The sequence below is a fragment of the Rhea americana genome, unplaced genomic scaffold, assembly GCF_003343005.1.
Source record: "Rhea americana isolate MKP2758 unplaced genomic scaffold, rheAme1 scaffold_514, whole genome shotgun sequence".
In the NCBI taxonomy this organism is placed as follows: domain Eukaryota; kingdom Metazoa; phylum Chordata; class Aves; order Rheiformes; family Rheidae; genus Rhea; species Rhea americana.
The window spans coordinates 48,277-56,589 of NW_028186662.1; positions in this window are offsets into that span (position 1 = coordinate 48,277).

The window sequence follows — 8,313 nt, forward strand, 5'->3', positions numbered from 1 at the left end:
GACTCAGGTGCCAGCCGGCACCTCCGGGGCCGCACAAACCTCGCCGCAGGACACTGTTTTCCTGCTTCTCCCAAAGTGCCGACGCTTGTGGGAACTGGAGCACTGAAGGGGAAAGCAAACAGGGGCAAGGAGYGGGAGAAAAACAGACGGCAGAGAGGAGACAAAGACACAACGTCAGCGGGGCAGGACGGGAGTGCTGGAGCAGCCCAGCGACGGCCGGGCCAGGCCCCGAGCCGGGCTCCCGTCCCGCGGCTCTTGCTGACCCGGCTGGCCAGGCTTGCCGGGCCCCTCGGGGCCCTTCAGCTGCTCGGGGAGGAGGATCTTTCCCAGCCGCCCGGTCCCGTTGGAGCCCTGTGGTCCCTGCTCGCAGACGGCCCCAGGCTGCGGCTCTGCAGCCGCCCCCTTCGCTCTGCACTGCCCCGAGRTCTTGCCGAGCCGAGCAAACAGCTCCTGGCCTGGCTAGAGGCAAACAAGRTACACAGGGATCCAGCACGACACAGGGACGGAGCGCAGAGTCATGCACCCCGCCGCGGTCCTGCGCCCGCGCGGAGGAGCCCCGCGGCCCGAGGGAGGGCTCAGCCTGAGCGGAGCATCCCTCAGGGGATGCAGGTCCCCGCTCGCTGTGTGGGTTCAGCCCGGGCACGGCTGGACCTCAGCCCCGGCCAGGCTCTGCTGCAGTGCCGGACCTCAGCCCTGAGCAGCCCGGGGAATCCCACGACCCCACATGCAGCCCGGCCACGGGCAACAGAGCCGAAGAGCCGTGGGCACACGGTGCCGCCGGGCAGCAGGGACACAGTGTCCTACTCTACGGTGACTCGATATCTGGGGAGATCGTAGGGCAGAGCTGAGACCACTGGGCAGCTGGAGAGGAAACAGCCACCTTCCTTCTTTGGAAACAGCTCTGAAATCAGCCAGGTTGCCTCACTCTGTCCGAGAGCCCTGCAAGAGCAGCACGCAGTTACACRGCGGAGGAAGTTGCTCCACAGAGCAGTCTCTGTCCCACTATCCCTCCTACGAACAAGTACAGCCGGGGAGCTCCTGCCCCTACTGTGGGGCTGGGGACCCCCACAGCCAGGCAGCACCATGCCCACCTCCCTCCTCGTGGGTCTGGCCCCAACCCTGCCCTGTGCACGACCCAGCTCTTTGCAAGGCAGAAAGCAGCCACTGCCCACACTCCTCGGTTAGCAGCCAGGGCCGGGAGGGCTCTGCCAAGGACCACGGTACCCCTCCGCCCCCCAGCTCTCCTGGTCTGTCGGGACATCAGCCATCGTGTGTAGTGCTGGAGCCGGACACAGCAGCTCTGCGGGGAGACAGTGGCCAGGGCCGGCTGGGAGCCGGAGGGGATACTGCAGAGCCCAGCTGGGAGCTGACCCTTCCCTGCCTCGGGCTTACCGCACTAATGTCCCGCTCAGCATGAGCGTGAAAAAGCACGCCGGGGAGCGCACGTGCCCAGGACAGCCCGGACGAGAGCACGTCTGACACCTGCTCTGGGGCGCAGGCAGAAGGGCGACCCTGGTCTGGCCTTCCCGGCACTGCAGCAGACCCCCAGGCCTTTGCCACACTGTCCGCACCCCTGGTTTCCTGCGCAGGCAGGACCCTCAGCCTGGGCTCTCCACCGCGGCACTGCACCGTGCGGCATGGCACGGCACAGCACGGCACGGCACAGCACGGCACGGCACTGCCCACAGGCGGGCCGCCGGCTGCCAAGGCTTCGCGGGGCCACACGAAGGTCCTGCCTGGAGCCGCAGCAGTGCTGGCCAGGACTGGGGCTCAGAGGGGAGCCGAGGCTTGGAGCAAGCRACGGCAGCAGGAGCCAAGAGCCGTGGGGCTGCACGCAGGCCCGCGCACGCCCCGCACCGGTGGCCCGGCGGGCTCTGGGGCGCACYGCGGGTACGTGGCCAGAGCATCGGCAGGCCGGGTGGCTGGAGCCCGGCGGTGGGCAGGCGGCGGCAGCGCCRTGCCCCAGGCTGGCCTCTCCCACTGACTCACAGCCCTGCTAACCAGCTTCCTTTCTGGCACTGGCACCTGGGGATTTTTCTGGTGACTCTCCAGAAGTCTCTGCAGGGAGAAGGGGCAGGGCTGGAGCCCCACTGAAGGAAACTCCCACGTCTGGGAGCGCCAGGAGCATCAGAGCCGGGCAGGGGAACTCCAGCGGGGCCGGGGCCGCCGGCGGCGTGCGACGGGCGTGCGCGGCGCTACCGGCACGGCTGCCCCGGCAGCGCGGTCCCCTCGCGGAGCAGCCCGGGCCAGCCCTGCCCTCGGGGAGCGGGGCAAGCCGCTCGCGGACGGTCTGCGAGGGCTCACGGAGGGTGCAGCAGCTGCTGCCCCTTGTGCAGCCCGTGGAAGAGGAGGGAGAGGATGACGTGCATGGGCAGCACAGCAGGCAGGAGAAGGCTACAGGGTGTGCAGATGGGAAAAGCTTTTTGCTCACAAGGGACCCCAAGAGCAACCAGGCCCAGCGCCCAGCCATGTGCCCTTTACACCCAGAGCCTTTCTGAGGATGAATGACATGGAAAACCCATTCAGATATCCTTCATCCCAGCGGGCTGCCTCAGCCACGAGGCTGTCTGTCACCACCACTGCCACCAAAAGGGGAAGGAACATGCCAACCGCAGCCTCTTCCCATGGCCTTACTCACGGCAGCCTTCCTCGCACAGACAGACACGGTGGGAAAGACCCTCCTGCAGGAAACCAGTTCTGGGATCCCAGCTGCACYGGATGCCCGTGCCCGGATCCCCTGCCGGCCCTGGGGGAACAGCCCGGCGGAGCAGAGCTGGTCAGGACGAGGGCAGGAYGCAGGCAGCACCCGCAAGGCCATGGGCCTCCAGCCCCAGCCAGTTGGGAGCTGCAGGTCGGAGTCGGCACCGAGGTTCGGGAGCTGTCCGGAGCCCCACAAAGCACTGAGCTGTTCCCGAGGCCACCTGTCCCCAGCAGAGCCCAGTGCTTGCTGCAGAGCATGAGGGGCTCCGGGAGCTGGGGCTTGCCGGGGCGAAGAGGGGGGCACCAGGGTGACAAACCCAGCAGGAGACCCAGGGGTGCRGGCGGGCAACGCAGACGCCCGGCTCCAGCACCCGCTGCCTCACCGGCCGGGCCGGAAAGCTCAGCCCCCACTGAGACCTGTGGGACAGGAGGGGATACGGGGGAGGCCGGGGGACGGGCATCGGCCGCTGCCGCGGCGCAGAGCCAGCCGCGGGCGCCGGGGCAGGTGTGCAGGGGCAGCGCGGCAGCAAGGGGAAGCGGCTGCAAGGGAGTCAGCATCTTGTGCAGATGACGCAGCGCAGAGTCAGGGCAGAGCGCGGCTCAGGTTGCCGCAGAAAAGCGTAGTCTGCGCGGAGGGCAGGAAGCCGCTCACAACCTGGCAGGCGGCACCGATCTCTTAGCAGGGCTGTGCCAAGCCAGCACGGCAGAGCCAGGCATCCCGGGCCAGCGCGCCGGGCACTGGGYGCACGCCCGAGCCGTGCCAGGCAGACCCGGCGGGAGGCTCCACCGCCTCGCTCGGCCGCGAGCTGCAGCGCCTGCGACCCCAGCCCTGCTCCCACAGCCTGCCCTGGCCCCCGGCGCCAGGCCCAGCCCCACAGGCTCCCCCACAGCCCATGCTCGACTCTGGCATGGCCAGGGGAGCAGAGCTGCCGCCCACGTGCCAGTTGCCAGCCCTCTTTACGATACCGTGTCCCAGGGCACAGGAATGCTTGGCATGAGAGCAAGACCAAATGCACACGGAGCCGTTCTGCGTCAGAGGCTTGGAAGCCCCATTGCTCTTTATTCAACAGCTCTAGACAGAAACAACATTCCTGCACACGCTTCCCGTATCTGCCGCCCTGACACCAGGCACCGCGTGGGCCGGAATCACATCCTCCAGCTGGGCCCAGGACCGTTCTCTGCAAACCATGCTGTGCTCAGCTCAGCTCCCAGGTGTAGCTGGCCCCAGAGCTTAGCTTCAGGCTAAGCATGGCACACTCCTGTGCGAGGCTCCTCGGGTGCACCTGCCAAGTTCCCTGCCCAGACCCTTTCCAGAGGCTGCCATCATCCTGCTCGTCCTGTGTCCTGTCCAGGGAAGTCCCCACCCTCTCCAACACCARCCTCCTGTGAACTCCTCACCCATTTGCCCAGACAGGCGTCCTGCCTGGCATCCAAGCTACCCGCTCCCAGCCCCAGCACTCAGGTTAGCTGCTCTCTGCTGCCTCTCAAGTCTGGGAGAAAGATGACACTGCCTGGGTGAATACTCTCACCCCAGAGGCACTGAAACCAACACTGCAATTTCATCACTCAGCAACACCARTCCCAGCTACAAATTGCACATGACGGATTCCCCAAGTCATCATGCAGGCTGCAGGCACCAAGGTGGTTGGCACAGTCACCATCCTACATCAAGCTGGGACATCCTCCGCCTCCACATCTTCCCCTTCCTCCTTTCACACCCTGGGAGTCACTGGTCTGTTTGGGTCCTGCAAGGATGCTGGAAAAAAATATCTCCTATCCAGCTAAAAAAATAGGGTGGGGGTGAGGGGAATGCACACTGCCCCACACCTCCCACTCCATGCAGGCACACGTGCTCCTCATCTCGCCCAGACCACCATAGCTACGTAGCTGCACTCCCCACACGGGCCCAAGGCCCCACTCTCGGGAAAGCCTGCTGCAGCGCTGAGCCCTGTGGCCATGGCTCCATGGCAGCTGCTGCCCTGCAAGGCCACAGTGTCCCAYCCTTGCAGTGTCCCATCCCGTGCCAGAGCACAGGGACAGTGCTGCAGCTGCCGGACCAGTGCACAACCCAGAAGCAGCCTGTTGCACACAGCACTTGCTGTGTGATACAATACCTGCAATATTGCAGGCTCCGTAGGACAGTCRCAGTATTTGCACTTCGAGATCTGATGGAGAGGAAATCGCACTGCTGTTTGCCGGGAYGCCCTCAACATGGGAAATCCTTGAAAGGCTTGAACGAAGAGTCAGCTTCTACCAGAGACCTTTGAAATTGCCTGTGTATTTGAAATGAGGGGAAAACAGTCCAGACTAGCCTATCTGATGGAGAAGCATGCCAAAAACCCWGAATGAAGGTGCCAGCAGCTGCAGGCAAGACAATGGCCACAGGACAAGGGTACAAGAGCTTCAAACACCATGAGGCTCTTGCTAACTTCAGGGACAACTGCGGSCCATGATTTGGCTTTGCTGGAAATTCCTCTTCTATCCCATGAACCTGGTCCCATTTCAGCTTTTGCCTCTGGCTTTGGTAAACATTTGTTTTACTAAAAATTCCCACTTACCATGAGAACAAAGCATACAATGAATTCAGTGGTTTAAGAGGGGTGCAGAGGCTAAGGACTGTCCCCTGCCCCTGGCTCTCAACAGGCTGCACAGGACAAGCAGAGATTTTGTCACCAGCTGTGGCTTTGGGAAGGGGTGCACAGGGACAGCCCAGCTGCCTCGCTCCTGTCATTCCTTCGGCTACCTGGGGATACCTGCTCGGAGGTGACCTGCTGGATCAGGCCAGCTGAGACTGCCTGCAAGGGGAACCAAAGGGCTTAGAGCTGTGACAATTTAGAAACATGAGTCACAGCGAGACTGAGACAGTTCCCCACAGGACAGACAGAAGGGGCTGCTTCAGCCACTTGCACACACTTGAACCCCCAGGACACGCTCCCCCAGCGGCGGGATAACACACGGGTGATGGAGCCRGGGCCGACAAGGTGAGCAGAGTGAGATGGGGCTTGGCAGCCGCAGGCTCGCTGCGGGCACGTCAGTCAACACGGAGCGCACGTGGCCAGCACTTTGTTCCACGGCGGTGCRGCAGGCGCAGCAGCTGTCTTCTAAAAAGGGAAGAGCAGCAGTTGTGACAATGACGGTGAACTTGCCTGCTATGTCCAGCACTTTAAAGGAACAAAGCTACACTTAAAGCTCTCTGGCTGTCAGAGACAAAACAGTTCTAGTAGCAAGTAGCAGTGGTGGTTTATAGAAGGTGAAATATTGACAAAACTGTTTTTATTTAAGAGTAAATTACAAGAAGCAGAAGGAAAAATAGTAGATGCAACATACTTGGATTTCAGTAAAACATTTGACAACTGTTGTAACAGTTAGCTGCCAAATTAATTCAGACCGGCTCAGTTATCAACACAGGCATATGGACAAAACTCTGGCAGTCCTGGGAAAGGTAAACAGCACGGCCATGAGCTGAGGAGCTGCCCAGCAGGGCTGCAAGACCCTCAGAGGCGATCTTTAACATGAGGACGAGTGCCACAGGAAGGGGGAGAAGGGCAGCCGGCAAGGTGTCCGTGCAATTGGACTGGGATCCCCTGGGTGAGCTGACAGCAAAAGAGACGGGACTGACAGGCTGGAGAATGCCCGTGACAGCCACACGCCATTTCCAGAGCAGTGGAAAGGTCCTCAGCTCAACCCTGCGTCTTACAGCCCCCTCCTACAGAGCACAGGCTGAYGGACCAAACGGCAGCATGAACAGCACCTGCACCACACCTGAACCCTGCRTAGGTAGGTTCCAATGACAACGCAAATCAGAGTGGAGATGCAGCCTATGACCACCGAGAACAAGGACCAGCCGTGGCCACGGCTTTGGGCCTGGAGTCCCCCTCAGCACAGATCGGTGGTACCAAGCTCCCCAGCTCCACTGACTTCCAAAGAGTCATGGGTGCAAGGCAAACTCCTGCACAGATATGCTCAATGCAGACGACAGGAGCAGCAATGCACGGATTTAAGGGCTCTGAGGCCCTGCTACACACACAGTTCTCCTACCCACCTTGTTTATTTTACTTATATTTCAATAATTTGCTGATTACTCTTTTTTAAACTAACCAGCAATGATGAATCAGCAGGACAGGAGAGGATGGAATCCGGTGGCCTTGGACCGTGGCTCCCGAGGTCTCAGGTTCTGGGAAGGAAGCCACAGGATCACTCTAGAGGGAGAAAAAAAACAACCAGCAACAGCAGTAGTTCTGGCACGCGAGGAGGGGCCAGGCAGGGCCACGGCCTGCTGCTGTTTGCATTTTAGCAGCCCCAAACACATCCCGGAAAGGCCTTCATTGACGCTGAAGCTCTGCAGGAACAGCAGCCACAGCTCTGACCCAAACCCAGGAGCGAGGCAAGGGCAAGACAAACCAGACAGGCTGCTCATGACGCAGTTTGGCACCACCATCGTGCCAGGTTGCGTAGAGGATGGTGCATGCAAGTGGTTCAAGAGACAGAGCAGGACACACGGAGAGTGCCTTTGCTCCCTCCTACAGACAGGAGGAATGACCAGAGCAGTCAATGAGGGGGACCTAGGCTACACACTTTGCCCAGAGCTGGCTAAGGCWCCTCAGAGAGCATCTCCTTGCCCCGACGAGGGCCCATTCCCAGGGGGTGGCTGCAGTGTTGCTGCTGCTCACAGCAGTCGCAGGCAGTGCCGCCGTGGCCTGGCCAAGCTGGGGCCAGCAAGCTGCCCTCTGCCAAATGGACCTGCGTAAGGTATAAGTATCCTTGTCCTAGGGCTTCGCGGGCTCTTCTGAGACCCTGGGGATCAGCTCTGAGCTGCTCCTCCCTCTCTTGGGACTGCCGTGCCCAGGGTTACATTACTTCTGATGCCACTGGTCCAGCCACAGCCTYGTTAGCCATGGAAGATGAGGTATTACAGTACAAAACTCCCACCCATGCCCATTACACAAATCCTAGCTCCACAACTAGTGCTAGAGGAAGGCTGCTCCCTCCAGAAGTGCCCGTGGCCCAGCTAGGCCTGTCCATGAGGCAGACGCATCAGAGCGGTGTCTAGGATGAGGCAGGCACAGCTTGCCCCACCCAGAAAGGAGCAGTATAGCAATCGCCCGGAAGTGTCCCCAGGCACGTTCTTCAAGAGACACTGTTGATGGGAAGGAGCTGAGTGAAGCAATCTGGTGTGAAGAAAAACCCATTTCCTGCAGCAAGGGATGTTTTGCTCAACGTTTTACAAAATGTGCTGATGCAACTGCCCTCCCCAGGTGGGTTATAAATACAAGCCTGGTTGATGTGGATTAATGCCCTACAGCTACACAAACATCTCTAGCTATGTTTTCTTTAAAAAGAAAGAAAAGGGGGTGGGGGAGAGAGCATAAGAGGAACAGCACTGGCTACAAAATCACTGACGATGAAAGCCCAGAGGCTCGGGTTGCAAGAGGTTGGAAAGGCACTGCCCTGGGCACAGAGCTCAGCACAAGCCACCACCTATTCTGGGACACTGACTGAAGTGATTATGTCACGAAGAAGCTATTGTGGCAGCACTGCAAACCCACGACATGGGTCAGCACAGCCAGCAAACCACTGCTCAGAGACAGGGCACATCAGCAAAGCCAAAAGTTG